Consider the following 27,187-nt stretch of genomic DNA (forward strand, 5'->3'; position numbering starts at 1 on the left):
TATACAAACAGCTCATACAACTCAATATCAAAAAAACAAACAACCCAATCAAAAAGTGGGCAGAAGACCTAAATAGACATTTCTCCAAAGAAGACATACAGATGGCCACAGGAACATGAAAAGATGCTCAACATCACTAATTATTAGAGAAGCAGAAATCAAAATCACAATGAGGTATACCACCTCACACCTGTTAGAATGTCCATCATCAAAGAGTCTATAAATAATAAATGCTGAAGAGGGTGTGGAGAAAAGGGAACCCTCCTACACTATTAGTGGGGATGTAAATTTGTACAGCCACTATGGAAAACAGTATAGAGGTTCCTTAAAAAAAACTAAAAATAGAGCTCCATGTGATCTTGCATTCCTACTCCTGGGTATATATCCAGAAAAGATGAAAACGCTAATTCAAAAAGACACATGCGGGCTTCCCTGGTGGCACAGTGGTTGAGAGTCCGCCTGCCGATGCAGGGGACACAGGTTTGTGCCCCGGTCCGGGAAGATCCCACATGACGCAGAGCAGCTAGGCCCGTGAGCCATGGCTGCTGAGCCTGCGCGTCTGGAGCCTGTGCTCCACAATGGGAGAGGCCACAACAGTGAGAGGCCCGTGTACTGCAAAAAAAAAAAAAAAAAAAAAAAAGACGCACCCCAATGTTCATAGCAGTACTATTTATAACAGCCAAGAGATGGAAGCAACCCAAGTGGCTTAAGAAGATGTGGTCTATGTATACAATAGAATATTACTCAGCCATAAGAAAGAATGAAATATTGCCATTTGCAGAAACATGGATGGACCTAGAGAGTAGTATACCTAGTGAAGTGAGACAGAGAAAGACAAATATTATATGATATCACTTTTATGTGGAATCAAAAAATAATACAAATGAATCTATATACAAAACAGAAACAGACTCTTAGACATAGAAAACAAACTTATGGTTGCCAAAGGGGAAAGCAGGGTGGATAAATTAGGAATTTGGGATTAACAGATACACACTACTATACATACAAAAGACAAACAACAAGGATTTACTGTATAACACAGGGAACCATATTTAGTATCTTGTAATAACCTATACTAGAAAATCTGAAAAAAATATATATATATACTATATAACTGAATCTCTTTGAAGTACACCTGAAACTAACACAATATTTGTACATCAGCTCTACTTCATTAAAAAAAAGGAATAGAGAAAATAATAGAATATTAATGTGATAAGAATGAGGGATAAAAATAAGGGAAAGAAATAGAGATTGAGAAGGTTGTTACGAGTTCAAAAGACCCACTGAGGGGATGTTGGGGTCAAGATCAGAGAGAAGGAAAGAGTCATGCCGCTATCTAGGCTAATAGTTTTCCAGGCAGAGGGTGTAGCAACTGCAAAGGCCTAACACAGTGCCTGCTTTTTATGTTTACAGAGTGAGGAAACTGGTTTATTGAGTCGAAATATAAAGGCGAGGAAGTGATAGGGAAGGAAGTCTGAGAGGTTGGAGTAAACCTGGTGAGACCTCCAATCTCATGACAAGAATTCTGCTTTTACCTGGTGTAAGATGGGAAGCCAGCAGGGTTCTGAGCAGGGGATAGATGCATTTGACTTGTTTTATCAGCGCTCTCACTGCTGTGCTGAGAGTATTTTGAAGAGAGATAAAAGTGGAAGCTGGAGCACCGAGTAGGAAGCAATTGCAAGAATTCAGTGAGAGTTGATGGCTTAGAGAGAGAGCCACGCTAGCATTAGAGGTTATCACAAATTACACCAGTGCCCCACCCATATACCCTGAATCTTATATTTCAGTCCATGCCATCCAACTTCTGCCAACATCTACATGTTTTTGTTGGAGGGCTGTGGTCTGGGGTTGGAGCTAACTTTTCCCACCCATGAAGAAGCCCAGAAATAACCAGTTTGTCCTCTTGGATAAACCCTTCCCCAATGATACGAAGAGTTGGTTTCTAAATACCATAGCTTTCTCAGTAGAGTCAGATGATGTGTTTTTACAGGGGCTCCCAAGTTCCCCAGTGTGATTTAGAACCAGTTGTCTGCTGTGGAAACTGGCTTGATAATGCACCTTCTACCAGCTGTCTTCCCTTTCTTGTCTCATTTACCCACTCACTACTGGAGTTTCCTGGAATTGCATCCAAAATAAGCTACTAGTACTCAAATTGTCTCAGGATCTTATTGTGGAAGAAATCCAAACTAAGATAGATGTTGTCCTGGGAAGCAGAACTTCGGGATGGAATTCTAGAATTTGACAACTCCCTGGTTGGCAAAAAGGATCCTGATGCTGGAAGTGGGATGGTGATAAACCCTGGATTGTTATAGGATACGGGTGACTGAGACCCTCACTTGCAGTGAATTGGGAAGGAAAGTGAAAGTGGATGCACTTGCTTTTACAAATAACGCCAGCATTTCAGATGTGGGGTCAATGGTAATTACAAGGTCTAGGTGGTTGATTGATTATTAAGTGAATCAAAGGGCTAAAAGAAGAACAGCGGGCTCATGTTAGTTGCCTATTAATTCAGGCACCATATGTAAGCCAGAAGACCTTTTTAAAAGCAATGAAGTGACTTTCATCTCCCATAGCTGATGGCAGACTGCTGAAAATTAGAAGCAAGGCCTGATTACAAGAGTAGTATAATTACAAGAGTAGTATAATTACAAAGTAGGCTGAAATCACAACACTAGCAAGTCTCTGTACTGGAAGCAGGATCCTGATAGGGGAGAATTTGTATTCTGATGATAGGAATGGGAACACCTGAGAGGATGCATTTATGAACCTAGAAAACTCAGCTTCCCATGAATCCCCAGGACTAGCAGAAATGGCCTGCAACCTACTTCTTGCTAGAGGATAATAGCCTCCACTTGTCTGAAGCCATGCAAAATCCTCACCTAAAGCAGATGCTAAACAAGATGATGCTTACCTTAAGACCTTTCATACCTTCTCTCATTTCTTCTAGATCTAGACCAATAAATGTTGGTTTATTTATAGACCAATAAATATAAGCTAAGTTGCATCATGGACCAATTGTGGAAGTCCTATCTCTGCTATGGGAGGAAAGAGACTATTACCAAAAAAGCTGCAGGATATGGATAATGTATTTGACAGGAACTGGGAGAACTAGGGATGTTCTAGGGATTGTATCTTGAAGGTGCTGGGCCAGTGGAGACAGACTATCAGGCAGGATAGGGAACATTTACTGACAGGAAGTCACTCTTCTATGACTCGGGAGTTAATGACTTGTCAAGAACACTTTGGAGCCAGTCCTAATAGGCAGGTGGGACAGTTGCTTTAAACTTGATTTTAAAAAATGACCAATAGTTAATAAAGTGGAGAGGCTAAAACTGCCTTGGCAGAACATGGAGAAAAAAATAATAGAGGCTCAAAGATCAGGCATGCTAGAATGTATATAGAAAACATCAGGTGACGGTATTAACTAGAAAGGCTCAGAAGATATTCTCTTTACTACAGTGAGCAATGTGAGGGGGCCACCAGCATCACTGAGAAGCTCAATAGTGGCTCTTCCCTGTGGGCCAAGGTTGAAACCTAAGGGAAACTTTTATGGAAATAGGCTTTCTAGTGTCAGTGACTATGATAGGATTTCAGGATAATAGAGGTCAGGAGATAACACTTAACTGTCAGAGGCCAGGTGGGTGCAATTACATATGAGCTTGAAAAAAAAAGTCCTAAATGGCAACTAGGAAGTTCTGACCCATAGGGATGTGTGGTGATGGCTGAGACCATGGAGTTCCCAAGGGTGAGATGGCTGGGTAGCCAGTGAGGGCGTTGTTAATATACATAACAGATAAAGATCAAAAGTGGGTGAGCAGAAAGCAGATGATGTCAGTCAGAGCAGCAATAGAGAATCATGATCCGTTGCTCAATTTTCAGTCTTGAGCCTGTTCCAGATCCAAAGTCCACCAATTAAAAGGGAGGGTAGGACCTCCTGAGGAAAGATTTTGCAATGCCACTGCAAGGAGATATAGTAATAACTGTCCCAATTCTTTCCCAAAGGACTATGGGCATCTATCAGAGTAACTGTACACTGTAGAGAAAAGAATATCCAAATCATTTAGGGGATGTGGGATATAGTGTATGAACAAACACTGGTACCAAAAAAACTCAAATCACCCACCCTTCTTAGAATGGGGGTGTGCAGAAGACAACTGGAAAATGAAGTCCTGGTCCAGATTTATCTCACAGTGTGACCAATGGATCCCTGAACTCACTTGTTATTTCCCCAGTCCATAACTACACAGTCAAGATGGACATACTTGGCAGCTCACATTCTGTGGTAGATTAGGTTATCATTCAAAGAGGTTTACCACTTCCCTTTCTCACCTCCATAGCAAAGTATACTTGCCTTTGCCATAAGACTTGCTTTGGCCAGTGGAATATTAGCCAGCATTGATACAAGCAGAGACTTGAAATGTTATTATGCAGTTGGACTTGTTCTCTTTCACTTCTGCCATCACCCTGAGAAGAGGTTTTTCTGTTGCTTCTGCCACTTCAGCCAGAGCAAAAGAATGAACACATGTGCAACAGAACCAAACCCAAGCCCAGCCAGACACAGAGCTTGATGCACAGCTGCCCAACTCAGCCCAGCCTAAATCAGCTGACCTCCAGCCAACTCACAGACAAATAAGCAAAAATAAACAATTGCTATTTTAAGGTACTGAATTTTGTGGTGTCTTGTTGGATAGTGATAGACATAAGATTCCTAAAAATAGATTCCTAATATTAGTTTTATAATGTGACTATGGGCAGTAAATAAACTGTGGGAAAAAATGGTGATGAAACTGTCATATGAGGCTCAAAAAATGGTGACCTATGTTATGTGGCAGCAACATTTAAAACTGTTGCCTACAAAATATGTGCACAATGAATAAGTAGAAGGAGAAATCAATGGAAATTTTTTAAAGAACGGGTGGTTGCTACTAGCACATTTGATAAGGTACTATAAGAATGAGATATGCTTAGAAAAGAATTGGCTACTTTGCAAACCTGTCTTAGGGAGGCTATTGAAACTCATAAACTGCAGCATTGAAAATTTTAACTATTTTCCACCAAATAAAGGCTTTGTTATAATATCCTTTATAACACAACTGCACCAAATCCAGGAGTTTCCAGACAGACATACTTTCAGAGTAGTCCCCTTTGTTAAGACTTGTGACAGAATTAGATTGGAGCCTTGTTGATTCTCTCAGCTCGATGAAAGAATTTCTAGAATGATTTAGGCAAGATCTCACAAAATCCTGATGTGTCTAATAAATACGTAATTGACTCTAGGAGGAGAATTATGTCCCTGAACAGAATTGTATGAGTCAGTGTAACTCAAATATATTGAAAAAGTATAAAATTCTTGAGAAATCTCTATTTATTAAAACACTGCCAATATGGACTAAATGTTATTGACTGTTTGAAATGTAAAAAAACCTTTCAGTCTACAACTTTCTGTAGTCAAGAAGGAGGTTGAGAAAGTTGCCTAGCCACAAAAAAGGCATATTCTACAAAGCTTTCTTCAGAAATGATAGATGAGGACACTAGAAAATAGCTTTAGAAATCAGAGCTAATAAGAGCCATGGAGAATAAAAGACTTGGAAGCCACTTCCAGGAAATAAAATCGCAGGCTAAACAAGCCACATCCTTATCCTAGGGAAAGGGTCCTGACAAGTTTTGTTCAGAGGGATATCAAAAATACTATGAACTAGTTAATTTGTGTTCCTATTTTTCCCTTTTCAAATGGGGATGTTTGGGTCTTTCCTGCCCCTGTTTCACCCACTGTGTATTGAGTATATGTGGGTCACACAACTTTTTAGTCCATGATTCTCCAGATCAAGAGGAGCAACATCTGGATCATAAATTCCTGGTGAACCTGATGCCATGATTAACCAAAAGTTTGGGGAGTATTAAATGGGGGTAACTGTATTTAACAGCTGAGAGGGGTACCAATATTTATGAACAAGAAAACAGATTGTGGTAGATTCAATTTTTCTGCCCCTTGACTTGTGGCACAGCTATGGGATTAGCTTAGCCAATGGGATGTTATCAAACATGAAACTAGCAGAGGATGAAAATGTGCTTGCACAGCTGAGCTTTCCTTCTTGCACTCTGCCATTGCCATGAGAGGAAGACTCTGTAGGGAAGCTGCTACCCCTCAGCCTGGCCTAGGTTAAAAAGACACATGAAAGAGACCTCAGCCCAACCAGCAGTGAGGGGCTAGAAACCCTACTCAAGACCTCACAGAGTGTCTGCTTTATTTTCATGAGCTCTCACATAATATTGCCTCTAATAAGCCACTCACTTTCTGGTGAAGGAAGTTCAACAATAGGGTCATGAATACAGAGTCCACTGGTTCTTCCATTAGTTAAAAAAAAACCTGCCACCTGATTAAAATTTTTAATAATCTCATAGAAGTATGATTAAGGGATTAGATTGGGCATAACACCTTGTACAGTTCTTGTGCTATCCTTTAAGATGTATTATATGCTTTGAACAAAAAGTCATTATATCTTGAGCCATCCCTGAAAATTAAGAATCAAGGCATACAAGTAGGAGTGCACCTCTCACCATCAGTCTCAGAGACCCAGTAGGAGAAATATGTTTCCATGCCCACAAATTTGGCTCTTCTAGATCAGAAGTCCTTGTTGCCAGCAAGAGATGTGAAGGGACTTTTATCAGGGAACAGAATAAGCATTCCACTGACCTTAAAGCTATGACTACCACATGATCATTGGGTAGACCCCCAAGACAGGGAACTATATCCAATCTCCTGGGATAAACCGTAATGGAAAATAAAAAGAGAATGTATATATGTGTATAAAACTGAGTCACTTTTCTGTACAGCAGAGACTGGCAGAGCAATGTAAATCAACTCTACTTCAACTAAAAAATCAATTTAAAAACAGATCATGTCATGTGCAAACAGTGACAGTGTTACGTCTTCCTCTCTGATTTAGATGTCTTTTATTTCTTTGTCTTGCCTAATTGCTCTGGCTAGAACGTTCAGTACTATGTTGAATAGAAGTGACAAGAGTGGGCATCTTTGCCTTGTTAAAAGTCAAAGACTGTATGGTAGCTGGCCCTCAAGATGGCCTCCAGTAATTCTTGTTTCTGGTATTCACAACCCTTGAGTGTAGGATGATTTAGTGATTCACATCCCTCCCACTTGGAAAATGCACTTATCTACTCCCAAGGCTCTTAAAAGTCTTTTATCATCATCTCAGAATCCTGAATCTTTTTATCTAAATTGGGTTCAGGTGCAGATGAGGTAGCCAAAGTATAGCTCCTCTGGGTATGTGGACCTGGGAAACTAAAAAGACCAACTATCTGCCCCACATACACCCAACATCCAATAGCAAGACAGGCATAGAATAACTGTTTATGTTAGCTTTCTATTGCGGTATAACACATTACCACAACTTAGCTACTTAAAATAACACACATTTATTATTTCAGCCTCTGCAGGTAAGGAGTCCAAGTATGGCTTAGTGGGACCCTCTTCAAGGCTGCTAACAAGGTATTGACCAGGGCTGAGTTCTCATCTGGTAGCTCAACTAGGGAGGGATCTGCTACCAAGCTCAGTCAGCTACTGGCAGAATTCATTTCCTTGCAGCTATATGACCTTAGGACTTACTTCTTGCTGGTTATCAGCAGGAGGTCACCCTCAGCTCCTAGGGACTGCCCACTGTTCCCTATTACATGGCCCTCTACATAGGCAGCTCAAAACAGGACAGTCTGCTTCTTCAAAGCCAGATGAAGAGCAAGAGATAATCTATTAGCAATATAGAGTTTTTAAAATATAACAATCACAGAAGTGATATCCCATAAATTTTTCATATTCTGTTGATTGGAAGCTAGTCACAAGTTCTGCTCACACTCTAGGGTGGAGTTTACAAAAAGGTATAAATACCAGGAGTTAGGGATCATGGGACCATCTTTGAGTCTGTTCACTACAACAGCTATAGACATTTCTGTTCAAAAATGGGAGGAATGGTAGCTCAAAGCAGTCACTGGTTCATAGCAATTCCAAGTCCAGCTAGGAAAAAAATGTTGGTTAGGTCTCATGGCCTGGAAATAATTCTCCATGGCATTCAGCTCCACCGTCTGGGCTCTTGATTCTACACTATGAAAGGTAGGACATGTTTGCAGCTGAGTAATTTTCTCTGCCTTCCTCCTACCAGTAGAGTTTCGAGATCCAGTGGCCTCTCTTTTATACTGTCTATTTTATACTGTCTCTGTCCCTGTTAGTCCAAGCTGGCAGCATTTATATAGATACATCATACAAAAGTTATGAGGGTTCACTGCATTACAAAAAGCCACACCCCAAATCTCTAAGTTTGAAATAATTTGTACATAAAGCTAAGTTCCATAGACCTTATTTTCATTTACACATGGGTCAGTGATCTAAACTAGCAGGATTATCAGATGTTAGATTACATGGATTTTTCCATGTGTTTAATTATGGTTCCAGACTACCTCAAAGGTAGAGGGAGTAACTAGCACTTCAAGGATTTGTCTATTAGTTAGAGGAATAAGAATAGGACAGTGTCTCACATACTGGTATAGTGATCATTTGTTCATCTCAATTTGTGGAATCATCTATTCCTAATCTTAATCAAATGTGTTTATAATTAGAGCAAAGACCATCTTGGTCATAGGGGAAAGGAGAGGATTGCAGATAAACAGTTGACCTTTGAATACTGTGGGTTTGAATTGCACTGGTCCACTTATATCTGGATATTTTTCAACAGTAAATACTATGGTACTACATGGTCCATGTTCGCTGAATCTGCGGATGCAGAGGAACTGCAGATAGGGAGGGCTGAGTATAAGTTGTATGCAGAATAACCACAGCATTATTCAAAGTTCAATTATAGTGTGATACAGGGTTAGGCTTGGGCTCAAGATGCTTTGCTGTTTTCATCAATGACCTTGATACCATAATCTGGTCATGAGGTTTTGGATCAGGATTTGAAACTGTTCCATAGGAGGCTATAAGGAGAAGGCACAGAATGAAATTCATCAGGGTTGAGCATGAGGACAGAATAATTCACTCAGAGGGTTTAAACCAAGTGGGAATCAAAGTTAGGTTCGCTTCTGTTAGAAATGATTAAACATAATCCTACCTGAAGGCAGGAGCTCTTCTAATTCTTTGATACTAAGATCTAATGGGAAAGGGAAACTTTGAAAAAAAATAACTTGAAAGACTGTATATTTGGATTGATATAAAATTTTACCAATTCATTTCAAATGTACAAGTGTTTAAAATGTAGTATTAATAGGATTTGTGAGTATCTAAATTCTCAAATACCTGCAAATTAATTTTATAATATAACCGTTCATGTAAGTTAAAAATTTTTGAGGGATACAGGAAACTTTTGGAGGTGAGAGATATGTTTATTACCTTCATTGTGGTGATAGTCCAAACTCAGCAAATTGTACACATTAAACATGTACAGTTTTTTGTGTATCAATTATACCTCAATAAATCTGTTAATATTTTTCTAATGGACCCACACGTAAAATTTTCCTCTATTCTTCTTGAATTTCCCTCTTCCTTCCTGAATGTCACAGACTTATCAGAGATCAAGGAAGTGGGGAAACCATGGCATGACAAACATGATCAGTGTTCAATGGTCTATTTTAAATTTTTGGATACATTTCATAAAGCACAGAAACATCTCTATTTTCTAATTTATTTTATCAGGAGGGCTTTGATCCAAGTAAGTTCAGTTTAGTTCAACTCACCAAGCATTAATCATCAGTCAGGGTCTGGGGAAGATCATAAGGATTGGAAGTTCCCTGTCCTCAGAAAGCTCAAAGTTCAGAAAAATGTTATTTTTTTAAAAAAAAACTTATATTTCTTCTTTATTTGATGCCATAAGTCATTTCAGATGAATTATAAAATACCAACATGAAAGAGAAATTTAAAGTCACATTTAAAACCCCACCACTCAGAGGACTTCCCTGGTGGCACAGTGGTTAAGAATCTGCCTGCCAATGTAGGGGACACGGGTTCGATCCCTGGTCCAGCAAGATCCCACATGCCGTGGAGCAACTAAGCCCGTGTGCCACAACTACTGAGCCTGCGCTCTAGAGCCCATGTGCCACAACTACTGAAGCCCACGCACCTAGAGCCCGTGCCCCGCAACCAGTGAAGCCATTGCAGTGAGAAGCCCGCGCACCGCAACGAAGAGTAGCCCCCGCTCGCCACAACTAGAGAAAGCCCGCATGCAGCAACAAAGACCCAACGCAGCCAAAAATAAATAAATATAAATAAATTAATAAAAATAAAATAAAACCTCACCACTCAGAGAAACTACCATGATCAATTTATTATTTTTCTCATTTTTTCTATGCATGTAGATATATATTTATAAAAAATCATTTTGTAGACACTATTTTATAACCTGCCTATGTCGATAATATTTTGGAATCATTTTTCATATCAATAAACATCTTTTCTATACTGATGTGGCTGCATACTATTTCATGCTGTATATTATAATGAGACAATCTACTGAACTGTTCTTTATTTTTTAAATCTAGCTACAGTCAATGTTTTACTATCATAAACAAGCATCCTTCATTAGCCCTACTTTTTAATAAAACTGAAATCTTGGTTTAAAAATGTATCATGTTGGGGCCTCCCTGGTGGCGCAGTGGTTGAGAGTCCGCCTGCCGATGCAGGGGATACGGGTTCGTGCCCCGGTCTGGGAGGATCCCATATGCCGCGGAGCGGCTGGGCCCGTGAGCCATGGCCGCTGAGCCTGTGCGTCCGGAGCCTGTGCTCCGCAACGGGAGAGGCCACAACAGTGAGAGGCCCGCGTACAGCAAAAAAAAAAAAAAAAAATGTATCATGTTGTTAAAGCTTTTACTATATCTTCCCCAATGCACTATTTTTCTAGTAATATTTGTAAAATTATCCAATCCTAGTATACTCATCATAACAAAGAAAAATGCTCAGAGTAGTATTTTCTGTAGGATGTTGGACAATCTCATCTGCTCTCACTGGGTGCTGCCCAGGAAAAGACTTTGGTTCAAAGAAGTCTGGGAAACATGATATTATTTCCCACACTGATATTCACAGCCCATATTAGCATTTCAAAGACTCTGAGAAGTCCAGCACTAAAGAAACACGATCAATTCTGTTTAAGTCAACATTATTAGCCAGGGAACACTGTTTGGTGTAATATTTACTGGCATGCTTTGGAACATCCCTTGCTGCTTTAGAAAATAATTTGAAAGTGCCCAAGTTTAAGCAAACTGAAAACACACTCAGATTTTTACTCAAAACAAGAATAATTTATATGATTTATTTAGTGATTAGCATTTGAAAGAATTGAAATGGTAACCTTGGATAACAGTATTATTGGAATGTCTTTGTCTAATATTGTTTCACGGTTTATTGACTGCCTTATTTCAGAACAGCATTTCATTTTTGCTATGTCTGAATCCGTATGGTAGCAAGTTGTATTACAATGAGATCCTATAGTATATCAAAAAATTAGATTGGGATCAAGTCTGGTAGCATGAATACTTCAATGGCTAAGTATAGTTCTCATATATGATACTTAGAAGATGCTCTAAAATAAATCCTAAAGTAAAATTAATTTCATGACCATTATATATTAACTCCCAAAAAAGAAACAAGACATTAAAGCATAATCAAATGCTTGCTTACCATCTTCCACTTTGCTTTTGGATAATAACAACTTTTAGATGGAAATATAAGGATATATTGATCTTTTTTATATGTCAATCAAATATCTAGTTAAACATGAGTAGAACATCACATACATATGTAAAAAACTGCCTTGCCAATCAATGTCTTCTTATAAACAGGTCTGACATCAGATTTAAATATAATAAGGTATAAGACTGACAACTAAGTAGTCAAAAGTGAAAAATAAATTGTCCTTTGTTTTCCTTTTCTTTTTTCAATGAGATATTCTTAGTTTTTCATTCACTCACTGCTAGTCCAGTTTGTAACATTTCACTTTTACTGCAGTGCCTATGCCATAATTCCCTTTAATTTTTCATGCCATTTTTCTTTTATTGGCATGCAGGTATATGTGATCTACATTGATGACTATGGTAGGAAACAAGGGTCAAATATCAGTGGATATACAGTTATATCAAGAGAATTTTTAAAAAGGAGAAAGGTAGTGCTTCACAGATTGTGCTGAGGAATAACAACAATAACCAAAAAAAATGAACCCCAGAAGAATATACAGACTTCGAATTTTTTGACATTTACTACTAAGACCCATAGCAGTCCCATGTGCCAACAAATGCCATTAAACTCCAGGATCTAGGACTTTCCTGGACCTAGCAGGATGGATCTAATCTACAGTGGAATTTAGTATTGTTATGGCTTAAAACTGTCCTAGCAGTAAGACCTAGCAAAGGGACACTGAGTAGTCACATCAGCTCAGCAGTTTTGTGATTGGGAGCCATTCGGTGACAGTTCTTTAGGTTTTCATAAATTGTGAGAAAAGTTCAGTAGTCTGCGAAGAGATCAAAACTGTCCCATCACCTTGGTCTTATAACACTCCCAGGGTTTAAAGGCAGCCATCAGCAGTTTTTCTGGAAACAGAAGCATTAAGTGATATGAACTCAATGTCTTTGATATAGGACAGAGTCAGGGCAGTTTAATTCAAATTAACAGTGTATTGAGTTCTCTCCTAGTGCAAGGCACAGCACTAACTGAAGAAGATACAAACAACAGTTGGCAGTTGACACAACGCCTGACTTCAAACTGTTTACTCTAGTAGGAGGTTGGGACAAGAGATGAAGGAATTATTTTTTTTAAAAAAGCAAAACTTTACATATGCCTTCAGAGAGGCACCACAGATATTGTGAGAGACTGAAGAAGGAAGAGTCCATATTTATGGCAGAACATGAAAACTTATTACTTGAGCTAGGCCTTGTAAGCAAGAGTATATATAATTTTGACTCAGAAAAAATGGGAAGACAGTATATAATGGTTTGGAAGTTCCAATGTGCTGACTTGGGGGGAACAGGGAGACATTCAACTTGAGAGAAAAAGAGTTGAAAAATTGAAAGGTAAGTTGTTCTACCCTTGTGAAGGGACTGAATGAAAGCTGACTGAAGGCTGAAGGCTGCCCAGTTCAACAGGTATTCAGTAATAAAGTAAAAGGGTTTTTCCTATTGATTTTAGTTTGTTTTGTTTTGGGCAAAGACAGTAAGACTATCTGGGAGGTTACTGCATCATTCTCAGCAAATGAAAATATAAATTAGAACAGTCGAAAGGAAGTCAAGGAGAGAACAGAGATGAGAGGTATTTCAGATACATTATACTAGATTCATCAAATAATTGGATGTGAGAAATGGTAGAGGGAGACACCAAAGATTGTCTTCACCTATTGTAGTGAATAATAGAAAATAGATGTTGAACGGAGAGCTGGAGAAGGAATGTAAGTTAAGACTAGGAGAAGATGGAGAATTCAAAAATAAGTGAGAGAAGCTGATTGTGCAGGTGATGAAAGAGAAGCTTAGAAAGGTTAAGAGACAGACTGGAGACAGAGAAGTTGGAAAGAAACAAAGCAAAATACCATACATGATTGAACATAGGACACATGATGGACACAGAAATGGAATAAAAATAAAACCCTTCACAATCCACTAGCATTTTTTGCACCTCTTGCTAAGGTACCACAGGCCTTAATCTAGAGGTAAATGGCTGCCTGCAGATAGAGATGCCTCCCAGCTCCATCAAAGGGTATCATACCCCACCATCCATTTCCTTTTTCCCCTTCCTTTTAAAGTTCCGAATGCAAACCCACAGTGTGTGAACGGCAGAACCAATCCCTCAATTCAGCCATATTCATTTTCCTCTGGCAAGATTTTAAAGCTGAAAATAGAAGTTTTAAATGGAATCATGGAATAAAAAGCTAATCTCTATGGCATCTCGTGAGCATGACACCCAGACTGCATTATGGTCATGAAAGACCTTTTCATACTGAACAAAGATGTGTTTTCTCAGCCACACTTATTGTGACATCCTGAGACTGCATGTCAAAAGAATACTTTTTGGTAGAGCCTAACCATTTTCTAACAGCTGTGTGCTCTAAACACATTTCGAAGGTGAGTACCTAAAAGAAAAGTTTTCACTTAACTCTGGTAAATGTTACATTTTAGCAAAAATATCTTTAAATGTACATAATCATTTATTCTGGTTTACCCTGTATTAACCTTTCCTCAAACTAGGTGGCATTCCTTAAAGTAAAGAACTAAATTATATTTATTAGATATTAGATAAACGCATGACATGGTCAGGTAGGGTTATTCTGGCAATATAAATATGGAGAAAGAGAGAGAACTGAAAACTGGCAGAAAGCAATTCTGACATGTCAGCTTATCAAGTTTATAAGTGTCATCATTGCCATTTACATGTTCTGTGGAAGAGATGGTCTGTTATTTTAGGAGGCTGATTCTATTTATTAACTTAAAAAGCTTTTGATGGACTAGTAGAAAAGAGAACTTATAGAAATAGGAAAGGAACACACACAGAGGTATTTCAACAGAGCTACAAATTGAACCTTGAAATCCAAGTGCTTAATTGCCATTTAGGCTACTTGAATACGTATTGAGGGCATGCAATCACTGAATATAATTCTAGCTTCAAGAAACTGTATATCCAAATGTTAAACACATACTCTCACTTACTCCTTTATATATTTTACACTAATATTTTTGTTTGAATCAAATAATTTGAGTAGAAAGATTAAAATAAAATTATTTCTCCTGTTTGATCAAAAGTAACAATCTTGCTTTTCCTGTATTACTATACACACTAAGTAATATTACATTCAGGTTAAAAGAAGTCGTTTGTCCAAGGCTTTACAAAATACATTGTGCATATGGGAACATGAAGTCAACTCAATATTTGCATTTACTCAAAAATGCTATTATTGCATGGAATTTTATAATTCTGGTAAAAAGTACCCCAAATTCCACCCACTATTTCGTATCATTTTCCACCTGAAGGCACTTCAATGTTACAAATCTACATTGGTCAGATAAATACTTTGAGTTGCTGAGCTGAAGAACTTTTGCTGAGGTCCATCAAATAACAGTACATCTGTTTTTTGTTTGCATGCAATAAAAAATTTTAATGTGCATATATCTACCAAAGGTATTTGGATATTATATATTATATAATATATATTATAATAAGATATGTATGAAAGGGTCTGGTTCCAGATTTATACAAGTATTCACAGAATATTTATCTGCCAGACCCTCTTCCAGGCAATGGGAGCACACTTGTGAAAAAAATACTCTAAAATTCCTGTCCGCGTTGAAGATGATCAAGTGTCGACGTGGAGGTGGGGACTAGAAAAGAGTTAGGGATGGGACATGCTGGGGGTGGGGCTTGGAGAGTTCTATTTTAAAGATGGGTCAGGACCATCTTGGGAAGGTTATTACTGGACACAGACTTGAGGATGGTGAGAGAGATAGAGGAAACAGGCAGTGTAAAATTCCTATGATAGGAACATGTCTGGCATATTCAGCAGACAGTAATGAATGGTTAAAGGAAAATGAAAAAGGGAGGGAGAAGTGGGAGAACACAAAGAGAAAATGGGGTGCCAGATCCTGTAGGCTCTTTTAGGCCATTGTATTCTAAATAAAATGGGTGGGGGGCATGGCAGAGTGTTAGAAGAGGGGGTGACATGATTTGACTTACATTTTTAAAGTTTCACTCTGGCTGCTATTTGACAAATTGTGTGGAAAAAAGCTAGTTTGCAGACAATTACTCGAGTGTGGATAAAAGATGATGGGAGCTTAGAAGAAGGTAGAATCAATGGAGAGTTTGTGGATCTACTTGGTATGGTAGAACTTGCTGAAGGATTGGGTGGGAGGTGTTGGGAAAAGAGAAGATTTAAGGATAATATTAAGGCTTTTGTCCTTGGACCTTGGAAGGATGTAGTTGCCATTTACTTTGTTCGGGAAGATCTGCTTTCAGCATGTACGTGACAAAACAAGTTTAATACATAAGAAAATGATACTTCGTTGAGGCTATTTATTGAAAATATATTAATTCAGCCTCAACTGATTCAGAATTTATGATGACCCATCAGTATTAGACTGGCCAGAGACTTCCTTTTTATCCTCTATAAAGGAAAGATTTGCAGAGAATGTTAATACTGCCTATAAAATTTTCGGAAAGGAAGAGGGAAACATTAAATTAACTTGGAAGCTTTTTTAGAAGTACCCATTTATATAGGAAGATATTTGTCTGAATGGAAATCCTTCAAGAAAGACTCTGTGAAACCTGAGCTTGGAAGCACATATTTTTGTGTAGCTGTGAACAGCTGCTTTGCCTGAGTCAGCCATGGAGCTAATTTGCCTCCCCTAAAATCTAATACATACATAGGAAGACTAAATTAATAAGAAAATATGTTCAGCCTCTCTTGTAATCAAAGCCATGTGAATTTAATCAATAATTCGATTCCATTTGACATCCATCAAATTAGTAAAAGTCTGACTTGTTCAAGAGAACATCTGATTATCAGGTTCAGGATTAATTGAACGCATGCATTTGTCTATCCTCTCAGCCAAAATCCCACTGAAATTAGAGTTGAGATGTAAACACAGATATATAATGGCAATACCAAGGGTAGTGAGGCCCATAAGCCGATAAGAGATTTGACAAACTTCTAGAGGATGAATCTCAGATGGGATCATTTTTAAAGATATCCCATAATATAGAAAGCAGAAGTTCAGAATGTGCACATGAGAAGCCACGAAGGTGAAAGACACTGTTTCCATCAATGCCCTGGAGAGGTACCAACCTTGTAGTTGGCAGATTTATAGAGCAGCCATGAGCTGCGGAGCTGAAAGCAGTGTAATTAGTAATGAGGCTGTCTGCAGAACAGCTGGAAGAGCCCTGTCCACAATACCACCCTCTGTACAGAATGGTAGCCCGATGACATTTGGTCTCTGAGCAGAAACTAGAGAATTCTTCTCCAAAGAAATGTGACAATACTGGGAGATAGTGAGGAAGAGGGAGTATGAATAAATTTAAAATAAAGTCCTATTATTCATTGAAAAATGGCATCCATGAGAGGGTATTTTATCAAACAGTGTATACTCATCTCAGAAATACTTACCTAGTGGTTATCAAACTTAATATTCATAGAAAACATTAGGGGATTGAAGATTCTCAAACTTAAGGTGTTCATAATATTACTGAAGGATCAAATTAAAAAGTTAACTACAAGCTCCAGAAAGTCGAATTCAATAGGTTGGCAAGCGGGACCTAGGAATATGCATTTTATTTTATTTTATTTTATTTATTTTTTAAAATTTATTTTATTTATTTTTGGCTGCGTTGGGTCTTCGTTGCTGCACACGGGCTTTGTCTAGTTGCCGAGACTCTTTGTTGCGGTGCATGGGCTTCTCATTGCAGTGGCTTTTCTCGTTGCGGAGCACGGGCTCTAGGCGTACGGGCTTCAGTAGTTGTGGCACGCGGACTCTAGAACACAGGCTCAGTAGTTGTGGTGCACAGGCTTAGTTGCTCCACAGCATGTGGGATCTTCCTGGACCAGGGCTCGAACCTGTGTTCCCTGCATCGGCAGGCAGATTCTTAACCACTATGCCACCAGGGAAGCCCCAGAATATGCACTTCAAATAAATACTCCTAGTTGACTATGATGTAGATAGTGGAGAAAGAATACAAGGGAAACAAACAGCAGGCATATTTTGCATGCTTTTTGTATGAGCATCTGCATCCTCATCATTCTCTCTTTGTAGAAGGCATTCCCTATTACGCTGTATTTATTCATCTCCTACCCATACATCAAAAGTCTTGGGGCTTCCCTGGTGGCACAGTGGTTGAGAGTCCGCCTGCCGATGCAGGGGACACGGGTTCGTGCCCCGGTCCGGGAAGATCCCACATGCCGCAGAGCGGCTGGGCCCGTGAGCCATGGCCGCTGAGCCTGCACGTCCGGAGCCTGTGCTCCGCAATGGGAGAGGCCACAACAGTGAGAGGCCCGCATACTGCAAAAAAAAAAAAGTCTTCACTTGCCTCCATTGAAATCTCTCTCCTCTGAATGCCTATACTGCTTTCTTTCCACCCCGACAGCAACTATGCACTTTTTAAACATGACCTGTATTATATCATTGAAATGTTGATACACTCCCATGTTTATTAGTATAGTCTCATGTTTTTCTTTTGCTCACTATATAGTGCAACTTAGCCAAGTGCTTTGAATACATTAGCAGTACCAATATTTATTCATAAATGATTAACTTATTATCTTTATAGTTTAAATTAAGTTGCTACTTCACCCTTCCCATTCTATACTTTCCATCATATCACTTCACACCAAAAAAAAAAAAAGAAAAAAAAGGAAAAACAAATTCTGGAACCATGTTAAAATTTTAAAATATATCATTTTTAACATCTCCATTTATCATATTTTAATGAATTTCAAATTAAGTAGCAAAGATGTTGAAAGATAAGTCCTTGGAACCCATGAACCATAGTGATCCACATGTTTTTCCAAAGTACCTGCTATGTATAGATATACAGAATACAACAAATTACCTATGCCCTCCCCAAACTTATAATCTAATATGAGAAAAAACAAACATCAAAAGATAAAATCCAACATTTAGCTCACTAATGAGAATTTAGAAACCTAAAGAAAAGCATTGGTGTATTTTTAATACAAATCTCATCTTATGAAGACTGCTTTATTAGATTTTTTAGATTATTTATAACCATAATGATCTTGAATCTGAAAATGTTTTATTTTGGTTTTTAAAAAGTTGATTGTTTAAATTGCAAAAGCAAAACAGACTCATGTTACAGAACAGAGACCTTGAAGTCTAATAAGTAAAAGTGTTCCTCAAATTCCTCATCCTCTTCTACTTATTACACCCCTCTTCCCAGAGCAAACTACTATTAATAGTTCATGTAAATTATCCCAAAGTAGGTTTCTATACAGTCACAAAATAATGGTGATGACATTTATTGAGTGTTTGCTTTGTGCAGAACACCTGGCTATGTGTTTTTTCTTGAAGTATCTCATTGATTCTCATAACTACCCTGTGAAATAGAGACCATTAATATCTCCATTTTGCCAGTAAAGAAACTGAGACTTGGAGAAACTAAATAACTTGTCCATAAGCATGAAGCTAATAACTGGTGAAACCAAAATTAAAATCAAAATAGAATGGTTCCAACCTCTGACATCTCCACACCATTATGTAACTGCCAACATATATATCAGATCACATATAGGAAATAGATTAATGAAATATGCTTAAATGTATATAACTTTTGTTACACACATGAGATCATGTTATAGTATTTTGCTATGGTTTGTGAGGATTAAGTGGATGGGCTAAGTAAGTGCCAGGCATGGTACATGGCATATAGTCTCAAATGGTCTCCCTTCTAATTTCTCAATACAAGGCATTTGACCTGAAGTTATTTCTGTTCACTATAACAACTGTCACTTACTAAGTGCTCAATAAATATTTCTTTCAGCTTTGCTTTACTGTTAAGACAGTCTTCAATTTAGGTTTTAAGGAAAACATTTTTCCTTCTCACTTCTATGACAGTTATTGATTTTGTTTGTGTACATTTACTTTTCGAAAATAAGTTAATCTAGGATCTCATGTTCTGAGTGTTAGCCTTGAAGCCAATTTACCACACACACACACACACACACACACACACACAGATATGGCAAGGAACTTAATGATAACATCAAGAAATGAGAACCGATGGCGCCATGGTAATATATTTTTGATATACACATTTTAGCAAAAATATATATATATATTCCAATATATATATTGGAATGAAAGCAGGGAGTTAAATGCCCATATGTTCTTCCAGGCTTTATTTTTTAGAGAGAAGGGGTAGATGAAGAAAAACTACAAAAATTGGAAATGGGTCAAAGTATTAAGTGAGATACAGGAATGGTTTCTATTTGTAGTACACAAAGAATTTGTAATTTTGAACAACATAAAATAAATATGGGTGACCACGCTATTATATTACATCTTTTCAAACAAGTTTTGGCTCAGAACATTTTTTATATAAATCAAGATAAAACTGATCTGATCAAAGCTACAGTAAATGGTTGGTGGGAAGATGGGTGATAGGAACCTAGCTGCCCCTTTCGATACATCTCTAATGGAAGCTAAAGAGGTTTCTGGAAGACCACACTTCTATCCCATTTTCAGGAGATCACTTTTAATAATAGTCACTGCTATAACTAAGGAACAATCTGGTATTTAATAAAGGATGATTTTTCTTCAGTAAGATCCAGAGGTCTTAAATTTACTCACATGTATTATAGGGGATTTAGCCTGTCTCAAAGCATGGTTCATGCACAACCTACAGCAGGATCACCTGCAGTGGTTGTTAAAAAGTGTCATTTCCTGGGCAGATGCAGAATATCTCAAGTGTGATCTAGAAACTTGCATTTTTAATAAGCATTCCATTTGAAGCTTATGTTCCTGAAATTTTAAGAAGCATTGACTCAGATTTTACAGTAGGATTCTGTTGCTAGAAGCCTCAAAATGCACTGAAAAATGTTTAAATTAGGTCACATTTTTCTAATTTTTAATGCAAAAATAATAGAAATATGACTTTTGCCAGGACTGTTCCTTTTGAATGAATGACTTCATTGAAATGCCTTTGTGTATGGATATAAAAGGGCGTTAATATACATTTTGATGCAACATGTCACAACTCCTCATGTCTGGATAATTTTGCCAGCAAAAGCAAGTATAGCCTTCCTTGAAGAAATTAAATGTTAGATTTTTCACACTTTGTTTTGGTTTCCATAACAGGCATCTTCTCTGCGCAGGGCAAATTATCAAGTCTTCACTGGTTTGTGTTTTCCTCTATGATAAGAAATTGCAGTTTTTGCCTCTCTTACTTTAGAATGTGTTAAATCAAGTCCAATTTTTTTGAGGAAACAGTATACAGAATGAATTTGAACTGAGTCTACCAGCAGAGAGGAAGCCCAAATTGAAGCAGAACTGAAATTATACTTTGATTTAGTTATCTCACTCTCCCCAGAAAAAGTGTTCCACAAATGGTGAGAAACAATGTGTCTAACTTAATTTTATTTCCTATTTAAGTTTCAGTTTGGTGGCATATGGGTTCACTGAAGGTTTGAACTACATTAAATATCCATATTAATTGCACACATACAGACACCGTACTGGATGATGTTCAGGAGGTAAGGTATGATCTCTACTCTCTAGGGGTCAACAGTCCATAACTGGAGGAAAAGCATGACACAACACAGATAATGAGAAAGCTTATAAAGCAAGCATGGGTAGAATGAGAGGGGATTTCATACAAAAGCAAGATTATTTTTTGAATGCAAAAGGATTATCAAAGTCTTCAAGTAAACTTGACATTTGAAATTTATTTCGAACAATTAGAAAATGGATTGAGAATCCAAAGTGTAGGGCTTTAGCAACTCTGCCTCCCCTGTAACATTTTTGGTTGTGCCATAGTCTCCTTGGTGGAAGAAAAGAGCCAAGCAAATAGAAAACTGCCACAATATATTGCAACTCAAGGCAGTTACAAAAATTCTTAGACTAGGAGAATAAATTATACTATTGCCCACTCATGGAGCCTCTTCCCATGTATCGATAGGCAATAAGTAGAAGAGGTAAGGTAATACGGATAAAGCAGCATCTAGATGTTTACACTATCAGTGGGAGACACCGTAAGGTCTACAGAAAATCTATAAGCTCATAGGAAATCACTATTACAGATGCTCTCCTGTGAGTTCATCCTTTGCCTAATACAGTCCTCTCCTGAAGTCCTCCCAGACCTTTACTGAAGCAGGGCTTTTTAGATCATGTGTTTCTCCTCCCTGATTACTGTTTACTTTATATACATATGGTTTAGGTCATTATAAAAAACAATGACAAAAAAAGTAACCTGGAAAGGGGTTCTATCACCAGACAATGCTGGTGTAACTCAGTTTAAACTGGTCAAACTCCAACTGAGATCTTGGCCTATCAAGCTCTCTTGGTAATATGACTGTAAACATTTTTCAGACGCCCCCTCCAGGTCTTGTCTTTTCTCCTACAGTATCTTTCTGACCTTACATTATCTCCTTAACTCACTGATTTGACATAATAATGCTAAATAACAACCAACTATAAAACCTAAGTAGCACAGGACAATATTCATTTATTTTGCTTATTCATCTGTGAGTCACATAGGTGTTGTATGATCTAGGCTGGGCTCAGCTGAGCAGCTGCTTTTAGCTAAACTTGCTTACACATCTCTCACCCTCCTCCTGGAACCAACAGGCCTAACTAGGGCACATATTACTCATGGAATGGCAGAGGTACATGAGAGCAGGAGCAGGTAGAAACATGCAAGGCTCCTTAAGTCTGAGACTTGAAACTGGCATTCTGGCACTTGTAGCTCATTCTCTTATTGAAAATAAACCACAAGTCTCATTCTGTTATCCAAAGCAAATCACAAGGCCAAACCCAAATCCAAGAGTCAAAGAAATATGCACTGTCCCTTTAGTAAGAGGAACTGTAAAGTCAGATGGCAAAATGTACAGATATACCCCCACACATGAATTAGGTTTTCCACTTATACTGCCTTAACACACCATGCTTACTGGTAACCCAGCAGCACAACATCGTATAGTTTACTTCCTCCCAAAGAGAATGATCTTCTTCAGGCCCAAGTACTCTGCCATATTCATCATCACAGTATCTCTAGAACCTCAAATAAAATCTGACATATAGACACTAACATTTCCTGATAGATGGCAGGCAGGGAGGAAGGAAGCTAGATTATCCCAAGCACAAGATATAATTGCCATTAAACAACTACCCTAAAGGTATAACACGATTCTATTTGCCAAGCTGTTTTTCGGTCTGGTACCACTTATTTTTTTGTTTTTACTTCCCCCAAAACATCTGAAAACAAGTTCTTAATAATACCTGAGATGATCAGAGATGAACAGACTGTACAACAAGATTTTTCCCCTTAATTTCCTCCATGAAAACTTGGATTAAAATACTCCCTCACTCCGTAAGTCTTTTCCAGATCTTGGAAGGAGTAATTTCGATAGTCATTGCCAATGTTATTGGATATGAGGTATGGCAAGGAAAGGCACTCACTTTATCACTTGGCAGTGGTAAGAAATTATATATTTTTAAAGGCCACTAATGTAACTAGGTTTGGTGTATTCAAAGGTCAGGATTTGTTAAGAGAGTAGGACATTTAGGATTAAGAAATACAGATTTCTTTACAGGTCTATTTGAGTAAGCCTCTTAAAATTAAACCTCCTTAAGGCTCCTCCAAGCTTCGGTTGATTCCATATGTACAGATTTTATTACTAACGATGGTCAGTTCTTTGTATTTGTAGGGTAATTTTTTTAACCCAAAGAGTTCCAATTACTTAAAATTAGTAGTAATTACCAGATAATCAGTACTACTACTGCCCAAGTTTAGAGTGTTGATGGTGTACCTGGCAAAGTGCTAGGGGATTTACATATATTATTTTTTTAATCCTTAAAGTAACATATTGAAGAAACATCTTTTATCCATCCTTATAGAAAAGGAAACTGAGACTTAGAGAACTTGTGACATGCTCAAAGTAACAGAAAGAAATACTAGAGCCAGAATTTAGACCCAGATCAATATGATTCTAAAGTTTGTAGGTTTTCTTTATAATACCTGGTTATATCTACATTTTAAAGCATTATTATTTTAAAAATAAATACCTTTTTTAAACCTATAGAATAAATCCTTGAAGTTGCAGGTAATGCTGAAGTTTCTAACTTGCTTCCTGTCTGACAACCTGTGGGTGCTAAGCTCACACATATTTGTTGGTATTCAAACAAAATGATAACTGCAAAGTATTTGGGGTGAGACATACTGGAAAGGCAAGGCACACTGACAAGACAAAATCCCCTGAACTCTATATATTAGACCACATTTACTTTAGACACAATCTCAGGATTTCAGGTCACATGTTTTTCATGCCTTTATTTTTAAAGTTCTATTTATGTTTATTAGGAAAATAAGGGAAGGTATAACAGAATGAAACAGATCTGGAGAATATGATTTTATTTTAAATGGCAGATTAAGAAATCAAATGAATCATGACTCATCAATTCCCAGAATTCCCAGATGTCAAAAAAATTCTTTCTTTTTCTATTACTCTCTGCCCCCTTCCTTCCTTCTGTCCTTTTACTTTTTCTTTTAAGAGAGGGAGGGAGAGCAATCATTTGATTTTTTAAGTTCATTTATTTTAACAACATGGAGTTTTAAATAAATGCTGAAAATCATCACACACAATCCCTTTTTTTTCTCTCCCAACCCCTATTAAAGGTGAGGTGAAAATGAGATGACACAGGTAGACTGGAATAAACACCAAATAATTATCCCTATAATGAATTGTTAAAGTGCACAGAAAGGACCGTGCAAGTCAATGAATATGTCTTTTCAACACAGTAAAAGGCATTTAAAATTGAACTGTGATCTTTAGCCACTATTGCTTCAGAATTGCAAATAGCAAAATCAAAAACACAGGGCAGGGAATGGCATTAAATTGGAATAAAGAGATTGGCACTAACTATGTTCTTCTTTGTTTGTTTTTACTTGAATCAGGGCTGCCCTAGTAAGCATTTAATTTGTGTAAATACACACATTGGATTCAAAAAAGGATTAATTAACGTGTAATCAATGGTGTTACAATGGTGTTACAAGTGCTTGGGCCCACACATAAAATCAGGAATCTACAATAAATAAAATGCAAACTGGAAAGGACCCAGATGGGAAATCTGAGTGGCAGAGCAGTCAGTGACTAGACAAAGGTTGCTTTGCTAAACAGTGATGGAACCATCATCACATACCATCAAGATGGAGAAAAAGTCCAAGCAGCAAATAAGCACACATTTTTTCCCTATGTGTTACTTTAATCCTAAATACAACTCCCAATGACACATATTACTAAGCAAAAAAAAAAAAAAAAAATTGTATTTCTCCGAAGAGACAGCGAGTATGCAGCAAAGATAGGATTCCAGCTATGTCTGTCTGACTTAGACTGCCATAGCTCTCCAGCATCATAATTCTTTTGGAACTTTATTCTCGTCTTCCATTGTATTAGCAACCCCTTTTAAGTGGTTACTTTCTGCCAACTTGATGGCTGAAGTCTTAATTCCTTTATCTAGGATCCTATTGTGGATGTTGCATATGGAGAATGTCTGACCTGAATATGTAGTATCATCGTTCCTGGTTGCCTGGTTTGCTTCCTATAATTGCTACTTTTATGCTGCCTATAAAAATTGAGTGTAATCAGCATTATACTTCTTGAATATGAGACTAGAAAACAGACTGGAACCTGAAATACAAAAAAAAAAGATTCTAAAATGGGTGGTTATAGAAGTAATGATGAAAACAATAGGAGATGAAGAAGAAGTATGCTACTTGAATGCATGGCATGAGCTATGTAGGTATCACTTGCCTGAAATTCAAAGTGTAATTTCTCCCTTTACAAGTAGAAAAAAATAAATAAACTGTGTCAGGAATTTTCAAGATACGAAAATTCTCTGCTAGCAGATTCAGCTGTCCCCCATATCTCTGTAGAAGGTGAAATTATCCCGTTAACAGGTGAGGAAAATGAGGATGAGAGCACTTAGTTAAACTGCCAAGGTTATGGGGCTAATAAGATAGAGAATGAGGATTTCTGAAACAAAAGTGTGTGCTTTAAACACTATAAACTGCCTCTCAACCAGTCACTTCTGTTGCCCAGTTTCAGGTTTCTTTTGGTCATGTATGCTATATTCAGATATGAAAATTAAATATAGCCACACCAAAATGAGAAAACAGCTTCTTACACCCAAATAAGAATCACAGAAACAAAAAGTTGGAAAGTTGGGATAATCATATCCTTTGTGATGCCCTTCTTTAATCTCCAAGTTGTAGTAAGTACCCTCCCTCTATTTGTTCCTTCCTTACAGCATTCACCACTTTACACTCAGATTATCTGGATTTTGCCTTTCTCATTTTACCAAACTGTAGGAAGCTAGAGACCAGTGAATTTAGGGTCTTATTCACCTAAAATTGTTTCTAGTAAATGAGCATCACTGCATAAATGCTCACTGACTGAACTAGTTGAATCACCCTCATTGGGATCTGTCTCTCTCTTCCACGGTTATCCTCTCATTAAAAAAAAAGGCAAGGAAGTTAGGAAATTGTCTTGCATACTAAGGTCCCCGTGACCAGAACAAAAGGGCATTGCACGGTTTGGACAATGGGGCATGGGTACCCTGGGCCTGCCATCATCAAATAAAACCTCTGCACATCTCACATAATCTCTGCAAAGGCTCTTCGAAAACCACAGAAGATACAGAGCCTCAAGGTCCACCGTCACATCACAGACAGATGTGAAATTTAACTACCAGCCCCCTGAAATAAGTTCATCAGCTCAGAAAAGAACAAACAAGACTTGACAACATTCCTGTCAAGACAATTGATAGGAAAGGCCAGGGCTTTGTCACATGAGTACACACTGATTGCTGCTCGGGGCTTAGAGAATGATGAGCAAGTGCAGGCTCTTGGCTGGGAATGTTAGCATCGAACATTCAGAGAAAGAAAAGGGTGATTAGAGGAGAAAAGTTGTGCCCTCTTGGATGCCATTGTACCTGAAAACTAACTTTTCTGATTATTTTTTGATGCTCATCTAAAATGAAAAAGAAAAAACCTGCAAAATTTTTTTCATTTGTGATAATGTTTCAATGCCAAAGAGAAAATGTGATGAAAATGCCAAAGAAAAGAACTGTGGAATCTATAGCATTCATTGTGTTTATATAGAGATTATGCTTCTTGTTGTTAACAGCCTCCAGAAGGTAAGCAAGTACTGTATCCACGCATTTAAAATAGAGGAGAGCAGGCGCCGTTCCCATTTTTCAGTAGGGCAAAATGATTTGGGGGTTGAATATAATTTCCTTTTCCATACAATAAAAACTTTACAAGAAGTTACTCTGAGTTCCTTTAGTTTTTGTCTCTCTCCTCTCTAAAAAGTCTTCATTACAAAAAGCCACAGCCAAGCAATTTTGGTATTTCACTGCAAGATTTCAACCTGAAACTGTGATGCAATTAGAATCTTGGAAAGGATTAGCACAAATATATTCTTGCTCTTGT

The sequence above is a fragment of the Mesoplodon mirus genome (genome assembly GCF_964341445.2).
Source record: "Mesoplodon mirus genome assembly, chromosome: 1".
NCBI lineage: Eukaryota > Metazoa > Chordata > Mammalia > Artiodactyla > Ziphiidae > Mesoplodon > Mesoplodon mirus.